General features: G+C 46.9%; 1 long non-coding RNA gene across 1 annotated transcript in view; it reads left to right on the top strand.

Annotated features, from left to right (window-relative positions):
• LOC139232912 (uncharacterized) overlaps positions 1–12455 on the top strand; it is a 41702-nt gene extending 29247 nt beyond the window's left edge. Inside the window, exons 2-3 of the long non-coding RNA XR_011588098.1 lie at positions 12024–12186; positions 12324–12455. This is a non-coding gene — a long non-coding RNA (uncharacterized lncRNA). The remainder of the gene's footprint in view (positions 1–12023; positions 12187–12323) is intronic.
• The last annotated feature ends 646 nt before the right edge of the window (positions 12456–13101 follow it).

The following is a 13101-nucleotide window of genomic DNA, read 5'->3' as shown; positions in this document are numbered from 1 at the left end:
ACAGTCTGTTGGGCCAATTCGGTGGTGCCCTATTGAGCCAAGCAGGGGTGTTTTAGTTGTGGGTACTTTGCGATAGGGGCCTGCTCAGTCGGGCCAGTGTTGTGTGTTCTACTGTGGGTTTTTTTGTTTCACACCACCAGGGTGTGTTTTACTGGGTGCAGGTGTGTGCTTTAACTTGAATAAAAGCATTGTGATGGTTGAGACCGAAAGATCTGCCTATAACTGTGTATTCTGTTAACCACTATAATTCCGGGTCTAGAACTGTTGTAAGGGGGCGGTGATTCGAAACCAACCACCAAGGGCAAAACCACTTACACGTGCCCACTGAGACAGGTGTAGAGCTGGCAGACCTGAGTTATACCGTCAGTTCTCTATCCTGTGGCCAGGAAGGGAAAAAAGGTTATGTGTTTATATTTATATATGTGCTTGTCATTACCGGCATCTGATATCTGGTTAAATCTGAATGTTAACGTAGAGATGATTAGGTGGATGACTTGGAAACGTTTTGGTGCTCTCACATCTTCACATCAGGTGACTACCCAATCAGATCACGCTAACCTTCTTCATCTCGATCCAAACTGCACAGTGTCACTGGGCTATAAATGAATACATAACTCTAATTCCGATTGGAACAATATGCAAAGTGATGTAGATACTCGCTGCATACACCAACGAGAAACAGATGCATAATGTACCCAGAATTCCATTATCCGCCCAATGTGATTGATAGATAATCAGTCCTATCCAGTATTGCTGGTTTTAGATCTCTGATACAGATATCAGGCCAGTACTGTGACCGTGTACTGTAATGGTCAACAGATTTCACCCACTTGGAGCTCATGAGTGTCGTCCAGTGACTAAAGCAGTCAGAGAAAAGTGAAAACGGACATTATTTAATATCTAAAATTGAGATCAGGCTTGAGAAACATTGTAGAATATTTCTAAAAAGGGTCATTTAAATGTTATACATTCCCTGTAATCTCACAAACATTAGAAACTTCAAAAGAAGCCTTTACACATGCAAATACTTAGAAATAAAGCTTTAATCTAAACGACATACACTGAATTTATCAATCACATGGAACTGAGCTGAAATAACGTTTGCTGCTCTCTATTTGTCATGTATCTTACATTATTATATATAACTGTATCCTAACATGCTATACATGACTGTAATAAGATATGACCTGTAACCACCAGCATACCTTACCTGCAGGGGTGCACTTGCAAGAGACAGGTATATAAGGACAGATCTCAGGCAAGTGCAGCATTCCAGAGCTGTGAAATAAAGGTGCAGGTCCAGAGTGACCTTGAATTCACTGCATGCCTCGTGTGAATCTGTACTGAGGGGACAGGACTTTACAGTGGCAACGAGTTACGGGATTACAGAATCCACAGAATGGCGAACAACAGATCAGATGAAAAGCACAATGCGGGAGACAATTGGGAGAACTTTATAGAAAGGCTCCAGCAAAGCTTTGTAACCAAAGACTGGTTAGGCGACGATAAGGCAGACAAGAGAAGAGCCCATCTCTTGACCAGCTGTGGCTCGAAAACATATGCTTTAATGAAGGATCTGTTGGCACCCGAGAAACCAGCAAGCAAGTCGTTTGAAGAATTGAGCGCACTGGTAAGAGACCACCTGAAGCCAGCGAGCAGCCTACACATGGCCAGACACAGGTTCTACAACTACAGACGCTGTGTGGGCCAGAGCATACCCGACTTCGTGGCGGAACTTCGGAGATTGGCTAGTTTATGTGAGTTGATGAACTGAGGAGAGAAATGTTGAGAGATTTTTTCATTGAAGGAATAGGCCACGCAGGCATATTCCGAAAGCTCATAGAGACCAAGAACCTGACCTTAGAGGCAGCAGCACTGGTTGCACAGACATTCTTGGTAGGGGAAGAAGAAACGAGGTTGATTTCAATGCAGGTACGACAACTAACAAAATATCGGAACAAGAAGTTCACAGCACTAAACGAGCTTCTACCCCCACAAACAGACAAAACCGGGAGAACAGGCTCTCGACAGCAGGCAGAAGCCATCAAGGGCCACAGGAACAGCCGTTCACTCCTCATCAACCCACAATGTGAGCAATCAACTACAAACTGAGAGAAGCTCAAGAGAGATCAGCCAGATGCAGCTCATTCTTTGTGAACACTTTGAACAATGGAATAGGTCTGTGCTGGAGGTGTGGGGGTGGGCACTCGTCAAGGGGATGTCGATTTCAGCAGAAATTGTGAATATTTGGCCCGCATGTGCAAAACAACGGCAGCTCGGCTGGTATACGAATCGGATGGGTCGGAAAGCGGACCAGAAGATGGTGGGGACAGTACCCGGGACACCAATGTACAGCGAGTCAACACAATCAATGGCCACTGCTCCTACAACAGGACGCCTCCTATAATGATGAGGGTCCTACTCAACGGGATATTTGTCAACATGGAGCTGGATACGGGAGCGAGTCAATCTCTCATGGGCACTCGACAATTTGAACAATTGTGGCCGCATAAAAGAAATAGACACCAAGGCAAACAACTGAACCACAACTCAGACGCTCCACGCGAGAGCGTAGACCACCTGAGAGAGGGTGATGTCATGTATCTTACATTATTATATATAACTGTATCCTAACATGCTATACATGACTGTAATAAGATATGACCTGTAACCACCAGCATACCTTACCACCAGGGGTGCACTTGCAAGAGACAGGTATATAAGGACAGATCTTAGGCAAGTGCGGCATTCCAGAGCTGTGAAATAAAGGTGCAGGTCCAGAGTGACCTTGACTTCACTACATGCCTCGTGTGAATCTGTACTGAGGGGACAGGACTTTACACTATTTGTACATAGTTTAGGAGGGAAGGGTGAGGGATTGCTTGTCACACTGAGGAGAAGCTTCTGGAAAGAAGCAGGGCAAAATGGCTGGCCGGTGGTGTCATTGACAACTTGTCTGCTAATGAGGAGGCCGTAAACCTAGCTCCTGGGCTCCCTGTCCCTCGGCTCACAACCTTAGAAACATAGGAACATAGAAAATAGGTGCAGGAGTAGGCCATTCGGCCATTCGAGCCTGCACCAACATTCAATATGATCATGGCTGATCATTCACCTCAGTACCCCATTACTGATTTCTCTCCATACCCTTTGATCCCTTTAGCCGTAAGAGCCACATCTAACTCCCTTTTGAATATATCTAACAAACTGGCCTCAACAACTTTCTGTGGTAGAGAATTCCACAGGTTCACAATTCTCTGAGTGAAGAAATTTCAGCTCATCTCGGTCCTAAATGGCCTACCCCTTATCCTTAGACTGTGAACCCTGGTTCTGGAACTTCCCAGCAATGGGAACATTCTTCCTGCATCAAACTGGTCCAATCCCGTCAGAATTTTGTATGTTTCTATGAGATCCCCTCTCATTCTTCTAAATTCCAGTGAATATAAGCCTAGTCGATCCAGTTTTTCTTCCTATGTCAGTCCTGCCATCCCGGGAATCAGTCTGGTGAACCTTTGCTGCACTCCCTCAATAGCAAGAACATCCTTCCTCAAATTAGGAGACCAAAACTGCACACAATACTCAAGGTGTGGCCTCACCAAGGCCTTGTACAACTGTAGTAAGACGTCCCTGCTCCAATACTCAAATCCCCTCACTATGAAGGCCAACATACCATTTGCCTTCTTTACTACCTGCTGTACCTGCATGCCAACCTTCAATGGCTGATGTACCATGACACCCAGGTCTCGTTGCACCTCCCCTTTTATTAATCTGTCCCCATTCAGATAATAATCTGCCTTCCTGTTTTTGCCACCAAAGTGGATAACCTCACACCTATCCACATTATACTGCATCTGCCATGCATTTGTCCATTCACTTAGCCTGTCCAAGTCCCCCTGCAGCCTCCGAGCTACCTCCTCGCAGCTCACACTGATACACAGCTTAGTGTCATCTTCAAACTTGGAGATATTACACTCAATTCCTTTGTCTAAATCATTAATGTATATTGTAAATAGCTGGGGTCTCAGAACTGAGCCCTGCTGCACCTCACGAGTCACTGCCTGCCATTCTGAAAAGGACTCGTTTATTCCCACTCTTTGCTTCCTGTCTGCCAATCAGTTCTCTATCCACATCAGTACATTACCCCCAATACCATGTGCCTTAATTTTGCACACTAATCTCTTGTGTGGGACCTTGCCAAAAGCCTTTTGAAAGTCCAAATACACCACATCCACTGGTTCTCCCTTATCCACTCTACTAGTTACATCCTCAAAAAACTCTAGAAGATTTGTCAAGCATAATTTCCCTTTCATAAATCTATGCTGACTTGGACCGATCCTGTCACTGCTTTCCAAATGCGCTGCTATTACATCTTTAATAATTGATTCCAGCATTTTCCCCACTACTGATGTTAGGCTAACTGGTCTATAATTCCGTTTTCTCTCTCCCTCCTTTTTTAAAAAGTGGGGTTACATTAGCTACCCTCCAGTCCATAGGAACTGATCCAGAGTTGATAGACTGTTGGAAAATGACCACCAATGCATCCACTATTTCTCGGGCCACTTCCTTATGTACTCTGGGATGCAAACTATCAGGCCCCGGGGATTTATTGGCCTTCAGTTCCTTCAATTTCCCTAACACAATTTCCTGACTATTAAAGATTTCCCTCAGTTCCCCCTTCTCGCTCAATCCTCGGTCCCCTAGTATTTTCGGGAGGTTATTCGTGTCTTTCTTTGTGAAGACAGAACCAAAGTATTTATTCAATTGGTCTGCCACTTCTTTGTTCCCCATCATGAATTCCCCTGATTCTGACTGCAAGGGACCTACCTTAGTCTTCACTAATCTTTTTCTCTTCACATATCTATAGAAGCTGTTGCAGTCAGTTTTTATGTTCCCTACAACCTTACTCTCATACTCTATTTTCCCTCTCCTGATTAAACCCTTTGTCCTCTACTGGATTCTAAATTTCTCCCAATCCTCAGGTTTGCTGCTTTTTCTGGCCAATTTATATGCCTCTTCCTTGGATCTAACACTTTGGCAGTGCTCAGTCTGTCCTGTCGGAGGGGCAGCAACGTTGGTACTTGACTCCAGCCCTGTACCATGGCACAGCCCTCCCCACCCTGCCAGCTACAGAAGTGTCTGGACTAACACTGGCACTATGACAGGGAAATGGAGGAAGGAGGACAAGGCGGACAGCTGTAGTCAAAGCAATTGCTTCATCATCAGTGCTTTACAGAGCTGCACCATCGCCCTTTATTTCTAGGCATGGCACAATTTCTTTGCAAGGCCTTAGCCATTCCTTCCACTGAACTCAATCAACGAGATCCACGGTCCCTTTCAATAAAACTAAGCAGGTGACTTCATTGCTCAATGAGGAGCAGCCAAAGTGGGATTGATTCCATGTACTTTTCCAAAGACCATATCGGATTAGAAATGAATGTGTCCCAACAAGTTACCTGTTTTCACATTTTATGATTGATATTTAAATGCTGTTCACAAGAGCGAAGCATGTCACTTTATTAAATAATATATATATATATATATATGCCGCTAGAATATGTAGTAATTTTTTATTCCAATGTTATCCTTCTTTGGGGGGTCCGGGGGTGGAGAGGAGGCGGGGTTGTGGCTGTTGCGAGCCCATCGCAGCTGAGTGCATCAGACGTTCGCTATCACCTGTTCCCCTCATGGTTACATTGGTTACATCTGAGGCAGGGTGTCCCTGGAGATGGAGCACGCGGTGTCCACCGGTACGCTCTCGGCCTTCCGCGAGAGGTGGGCGCCGGAGGGACTGGAGTGCATCATCACCCCCGGCAACCAAATTTTAATTTGATTTGTTTTAATGTTCTAAAGTTTCATTTGTTAATTTTTCGGTTCTAGTGCCCCTGTTATAACCGCCCTGCATCCGATGAGAACAGGGCGGGGGTTAAATTGACACCTGTTGACTTCGCGCTGCCATCATTTTAACAGGCATGTTTTGGGCAGCTTGTGACGTCCTTGCCCCAGGCAGACGATTGCCTCAATTCTATTCAAACTTGGCGTCTGCTGATGTCATTCAGACACCGGCGAGATTTTTACACGTCGTCGCACATTTGGCACCTGGTGCCAGCCCTGCCAGGAACGCTGGACGGCAACGAACAGCAGGCCCAGGAGAGGCCTGGACCGATAATAAATTCACTTTTTTCCTGGTTGCCTTGTGGGTCAGGAGGCGCAGGTGTGTCAGGGACAGACGGCTGCTGTGCTTGTCCCGTCTCACCTGCTCACCTCACGTCAATACCGCTGGTTCGGGCAGTCGTCGGGCCTGGACTACGTTAATGAGGAACGGGAGTTAACATCTCCCGGACCTCACGTCGGCCAGTCGGAGCTTGTTGCTCATTCCAAGGTTAAAATTGGGACTGACTGTCTCGTGTGAAACGCAACCATACGGATGATGACGATTCAATCTTCGGTCTGTGTCAAGCTAACTGATCGCTGTTGGGATTGAGACACTTATTCTTTTCCTCCCAAGTTATCAGTTTTCCTGCTCCTGATCACTATCTCCCGGTCTCTGTTAGATAGTGTGTGTACATAGATATGCAGTGGACAGGTCTGCGATTAGCTGCGATGGGCTCACAATAGACAGTTTCTTAAATGATAAGGGAATAAGGGGTTATGGGGAGCGAGCGGGGAAGTGGAGCTGAGTCCATGATCTTATTAAATGGCGGAGCAGGCTCGAGGGGCCGTATGGCCTACTCCTGTTCCTATTTCTTATGTTCTTAATTGAATGGTCTACCTCAATATGTGAAGCAATAAGGACAGTCCCTGTGTTTAAACCAGTTACAAGCTGACGCATAAGCAGACAGGGTCTATCAAAGTGATTGAACAGCCTACATAAGTATGGAATACAAAACAATACATACACCTCATTGTCTGCACTCCATCTGGGCAGCTAACGTGTTGAGTCAGCATCTTCCCTTGTCATCATCGTCATAGACAGTCCCTCGGGATCGAGGAAGACTTGCTTCCACTCCTGAAGTGAGTTCTTTGGTGGCTGAACAGTCCAATACGAGAGCCACAGACCCTGTCAGCCTTCCCTTGTAGTTAGATGATGTAAAACATGCAATTGGTCCACTGCCTATTCCAGTATTTTCTATCGATGAACCTCAGGTGTTTAATTCTTCATTTTGTTTAAAATAATCTTTGACATTAATTAATAGGGGGGGAAAAAGTCAAACTACTGAGCTGTGCTTCTGTCTTCAAGCAGAACGATGGACTGTGTGGCATCCTGTCTCTCCTCATCCTTCCTGACCTCTCCGCCACCTTCACACCACTGAGCCTGCCATCCTCTCCGCCGTTTCTCCTTCGCAGCCACCTCTGGGACACGGTTCTTTCCTGGTTCTGCTCTAATCTGATTCAGTGCAGAAACCACATCATGGCCCTGCAATCGCGGCCTCCCCGGCTGCGTACAATCTGTGTCCGCGCCCAAAGAGGCCCCCGCAAGTTCCGGGTTTAGATGCGCAATGCACATGGGCCGAAATCCAGCACTTGCAAACTGTCGAAATTTCATTTGACAGTTCCAACGCATACGAAAGCACAGGGCCTCCGTGGACGGAGATTTGGGCTATTTGCCCAGTGAATGTCCTTCAAACTCTTATGCCTGTCAACAGCGGGCAATTACGCCTGCTTTTACCAGTGTAAGAGTTTTAAAAAATAGAATTAAATTTTATCACTAACTTTGATGTTAAAAAGCTTGCCCATTAAGGTAATTTTTTTCCTAAAACATTTAATTTAATTCAATTTTAATTTATTTTAAACATGTGGTATTTTATTTTAATTTATTGTGTTGTGTTTCTGTGTTTTTGGGGGGATTCTCATTGATAGTAATGGGAGCTCGTACAAATGGAACTCACCATTATTATCAGAGAATATTATATTGTGACTGGTGTCCCAGGCCCACGTGATCCCAAAATGCGGTTAGGGTACTGGGCTGTGTGGGCCCCTGTGCTGGGCAGTGCATCTCGGCCATGGACGTCTCAAAGCGCTTTACAGCCAATGATGTACTTTTGGAGTGCAGTCACTGTTGTAATGTAGGAAATGCGGCAGCCTACTTGTGCACAGCAAGCTCCCACACACAGCAATGCGATAATGACCACATAATCTGTTTTTGTTATGATTGAGGGATAAATATTGACCAGGACACCGGTGATAACTCCCCTGTGATTGATATCATCAAAATTATGCAGCGATAAGTTTGAACGTTTATCTTTCCCTGGAAAGTAGAATGTAACTGCACAGTCAGATGAATGAGAAATGAACCTTTAGCTCAACACCCACTGGTGTATGTCTCCCTCTCATGGCAGTTCGCAGTATTACAACCTGACAAATGAAAACTTGGGGCTAGAATCTCCACTTTTGTAATTATCTCCCAAAAATGGACGATATTGCCAGCGTGGGCTGTAAAAAAGGGTTTTCAGATCGCCGGCTTCTCGCCCATTTTAAAAGCACCTAGTTTCCATTTTTGAAAGTGGGCGTTACCGCGAGCGATATGAAATGGGCGTTAGCGCTAAATTTTTTTGACCTTCTGCCGTAAAATGTCGCCAACATTAGCAGCGGCATGGCAACGCTCGATTCCCGCGATTCAGGAGGTCAAGGGTCATCATTACATGTGCAGAAGAGGAGACAGAAAGAGAGGGAGCTGAGAGGCACTGAAAGCTTGTATGGGTGTGGAGTGTGCTTGTTTGGCTGTTGTGGGAGGCACGAGGGAGATTCACCAGCAGCAAAAAGCCTACTAAGAACATAGTTGGCACCGAGTTTTGGTCCAACAAATAAGATATAACATGGAAGGGATGGAGGAGGCCCTGGAGCTGGTAGCCAGGAACACTGGGGGCAGAGGGCTCCCAGTGGTCCCGGAGCGCGGCACTGCACCCCAAGGTGCCACACTCCCATTGCCAACCACACGAGAGTCAGCAGCAACATCTTACTTCTGACTCGGAGCACGTTCCCACCTCGGGACCGTCCTCTCCTGTACGTATTGGTCCAAGCAGCTTTTCGGCTGTCATCCGCCACCCCCCCGCCAATGAAGCATCACCTGAGGAGCTCCTCGGCCAGGCGGCTTGGAATCAGGAGGGGAAGGGGTAGAGGTGGGGAGGAGAAGCGAGAGGGGGGGGGGGGCGAGGATTGGTTTGTACAGAAATACTGATAATTTCAGATGAATGTTCGGTTTAAATGTTTTTTATTTAACAAAATCTTGTAGCGCATTGGCTCAGATAGCTGCACCGTTACACGCTGGTGATTCCTTAACATCAAAGGGTATAATTACACTTAACTTCAATCAACTTAAACTTTAACTGTCACCAAGGTGATGCCCACCATTGATGTATCACCTTCACAGCCAGCAGTGTGTCAGCCTTGTAAATAACACCAACGTTCTTTCAGTCAAAGCGATTATTGATGAGCTCCTGACATAAGGCTCTTGCAGCTATCATGCCACCATGGGCCCTTTCATGTTGTCTACAGGGGGGCAGGGGCATGGTTTCAGCGTCAGCCTGATTGTCTGGGCCAATGTCAGCGTCTGCCTCCTCGTCCTCCTCTTCCTCTCTCTGGTGAGGTGGACTGTCAGACTCATCAGGCAATTCTTGTCTCCTCCTGATAGCCAAGTTGTGCAGCATGGAGCACACTGCCACGAATTGAGCTACCTGCTCAAGGTGGTATTGGAGCTCATCTCCTGAGTGGTCCAGGCATCTAAAGCGCTGCTTCAGCACTCCAATGGTTTTCTCGACGATATTGCATGTGGCTCTCGTTGTATCGCCTCTCGGCCTCGGTGTGGGTGTCACACAGGGGGGTTCATCAGCCAGGTGGCAAGGCTATATCCTTTGTCACCAAGCATCCAGCATTGATCTTGTGGCTGATTGTTAAACAAGTCAGATACAGTGCTCTCATGCAGGATGTGACCATCATGGATGCTGCCCGGAAATTGAGCATTTACTGCCATTATAATTTGCAGGTGGTCGACAACGAGTTGGACATTCAGGAAGTGGAATCCCTTGCGGTTCCTGAAAACCTCTGCATCCTGAAATGGTGCCCGCATTGCGATGTGCGTGCAGTCTATTCCTCCCTGCACCTTGGGGATGCTTGCAATTCTGGAGAATCCTAGAGCCCTCTCACTCTGTGCCTCCCTGGCCATAGGGAAGCTGATCAAGTCTCTCCTGTGTGCGTACAGGACTTCAGTGATCTATCTAATGCAGCAATGTGTGGCATGCTGAGAAAGTCCGCAAATGTCTCCAGCTGTGGCCGAGGCGTAGAACGACAGTGCCGTGGTGACTTTGACCTCGATGGACAGTGCAATACTGATGGTGCTGGCAGGCTGCAGATCTCCCCTTATCAGCTGGCATACCTCAGTGATAACCTCTTTGTGGAAGCGCAGTCTCCGAAGGCAGGTGATGTCGGGCAAGTCGAGGTAAGAATGCTTCTCCTTGTACTTGCAGTGGGTGTAACGTCTGGTCCTCCTCATCAGTCTGTCACGTCTTACATTGGGCACATAATGCACTGGAGCGCACCTTCGGCGATCTCGAGTCTGCTGCATGTAATTGGTCATCACGAGAGGGTGAGAAAGGACAGGCCCCATTGCTGTTTTCCACCGATTGGTCACAAACAAGGAATGCCCCGACGAAGACATCTATTCAATTCTAATTGGTCACAGTATGGGCAAGATGTTTGTAGAGATGTTCACATCAACTCCAACGACCTGCAGAGTACATCTGAACTCTGCCGAGGTTGAAGCACAGTGGCCTTTTAAAAGATGCGACATGTGATGTAGAACATGGCGTCCATAGCGCTGTGATTAGTCCCGGTTAGTTCCATTTTTTCAGGGTAGTTTTTTGGGCGAGCGATACTGTGGGCGATATGTGTGCAATGTGGTGAAAAGGACGCTGGCCGATCTCATGGCTGTTAGTTTCGGTAAATATGCTCTTTTCAACAAAAAAAAGTGGGCGGGTGGTATTATTGAATCTCGCCGTTAATTCTGTGCGGAAATTAACGCTGGGCGGTATTATGAGCGTTGACTTTGCCCATTCCGATGATTTCGCCCCAAAAAAGTGGACGGCCGGTAATAGTTTTTCCCTGTGTTAAGCACATGGGGAAAGTAACACTCAGCGATAAGTTTCCAAAAAATGCCCGTCAGTTTCCATTTTGTGCCAAAATGGGCGATATATGGGCGTTATACGTCATTTCAGCGGTAAAATGGGCGTTAAGTGGGCGTTAAGCAGGCAAAAAAAGTAGACGTTCTAGCCCTTGGAATAAACTTTCTTGGGCTCAATTTTCTTCTTTGCTGATTTTTGGTGCCCAGGTGGATGAACGGCCGATTATTTTGTGCCCGATTGCGCCGGGCAAAATAAGTACAACTTTCGTCAAAGTAAAATTTCATTTTGGCGCTGCAGTACCCGAAGTTAAATCTGGGGGCAGAGCTTCAAGTGTGCGCCAAAAAGTCTGTGAGCATGCGCCAAAAAAAAAAATCACTTTTTCCACGTGACAGGTATGCACGGGCATCCACAGTGGACTTCCTGGTCTGGATCAGCAGCTCGTGAGAACACATTGGGATCGGAGCAGGATATGGTCATTTAAATTTTAGCTGCAAAAGATGGATCCAAGGGAAGAGGAAGGGGAAGGAGAAGAACAAGGAGAAGAGGAAGCGGGAAGGGCCAAGAGATTTCTAGCAGAAGAAATTGAGCCCCTGGTAGACATAATTGAGAGGAGATGGGACGTGCTGGAGAACAAAGGGAGAATGGGACAAAAGAATCTGAACCCTCTGTACTCGCAAAACTTTGGGACCAAGTTGCAGAAGAGTTTAATGCAGTGGCCATGACCCTGAGAAGCGACACACAGGTCAAAAAGCAGTGGTAGGACCTCGGCCAAGCAATTACTGTCAGAAATATTTTTATTTATGCACTGCAATTACACTTGTAAATGTGACTAATATGTGTGTGTGTGTGTGTGTGTGTGGCCACCACAGCAGAAGGACCCTCTCTTGATATGTTCCATTTTCATCTTTGCAGAGGAAGGTGTCACAGATCAACCGAGAAAGGTCAACAACTGGAGGAGGTGCGCCAAGTAGGCAGCAACTAACAGCCGTGGAACAGAGGGTCGCTGGTAGGATTCAATCTCACAAAAGAGGATCAACCACCAATGTGGACGCTGGGCCCAAGTTATCGAGAGAGGGTAAACCCTGCAAATTGCACACTCTGGGTTGGCATCGTGGTCTTTGAAAAGAGCCTGCGCTGTGTGACCCGTGTACTCATGTCACTCTGCCCCCTCCCCTGCTGCTAGCCAATCATCTGCTCTGTTATGTTTTACAGATGTTGCACATCAGGAAGAGACAGAAACTGAAGCAGAAGTAGATGCAGAGCATGATCCGGAAGCCGTCAGTCCAGATATTCTTCGTCAACATTAGGACGAGGATGAGCTGGACAATGAAGGGCAGCAGGAAGACCCCAATACTGAGATGTTTACAGAGTCGGTGAAGCCCCTGAGGGTGCCAAGCCCTTTTCTGAGCGATACAACCCATGTGACATTTCATGGGGTACAGTCTGAGGCTGCGTGACATGGGTGACATGCAGTGTGCAGGTGACCCTTAGGTCTCCAGCAGCAGCACCCTCTGGTGTACAGTTAAGGTATATAGAGGGTGCAGGTACATTCAGGTCTAGTGTTACAGTAAATCAGTACATCATTGACATGCACACATAACAATGATCACATTGCTGTTTGTGGGAGCTTGCTGTGCGCAAATTGGCTGCCGCATTTCCCACATTACAAAAGTGACTACACTCCAAAAGTACTTCATTTGCTGCAAAGCGCTTTGAGACGTCCGGTGGTCGTGAAAGGCGCTATATAAATGCAAGTCTTTCTTTTTTTCTTTTTAAGGAGAGGGAGGAGGGGCGGACAGAAGCCAGGTCGTTTATTTTTACTCCTTTGCAGATTTGGGCAACACTACCAAAGCCATATTTAATGTCTCGCTGGCTGCCCTGAGGCGGCAGTGGTGGGCCTTCTCCTGTGAACCGCAGCAATCCTTGTGCTCCTGCGATGGTGCCAGGTCGGGTATTCCAGGATATTGACCCAGTGACGATGAAGGGATGG

This window comes from Pristiophorus japonicus, chromosome 20 (assembly GCF_044704955.1).
Source record: "Pristiophorus japonicus isolate sPriJap1 chromosome 20, sPriJap1.hap1, whole genome shotgun sequence".
In the NCBI taxonomy this organism is placed as follows: Eukaryota; Metazoa; Chordata; class Chondrichthyes; family Pristiophoridae; genus Pristiophorus; species Pristiophorus japonicus.
This window is presented reverse-complemented; position numbering and strand designations above follow the sequence as displayed.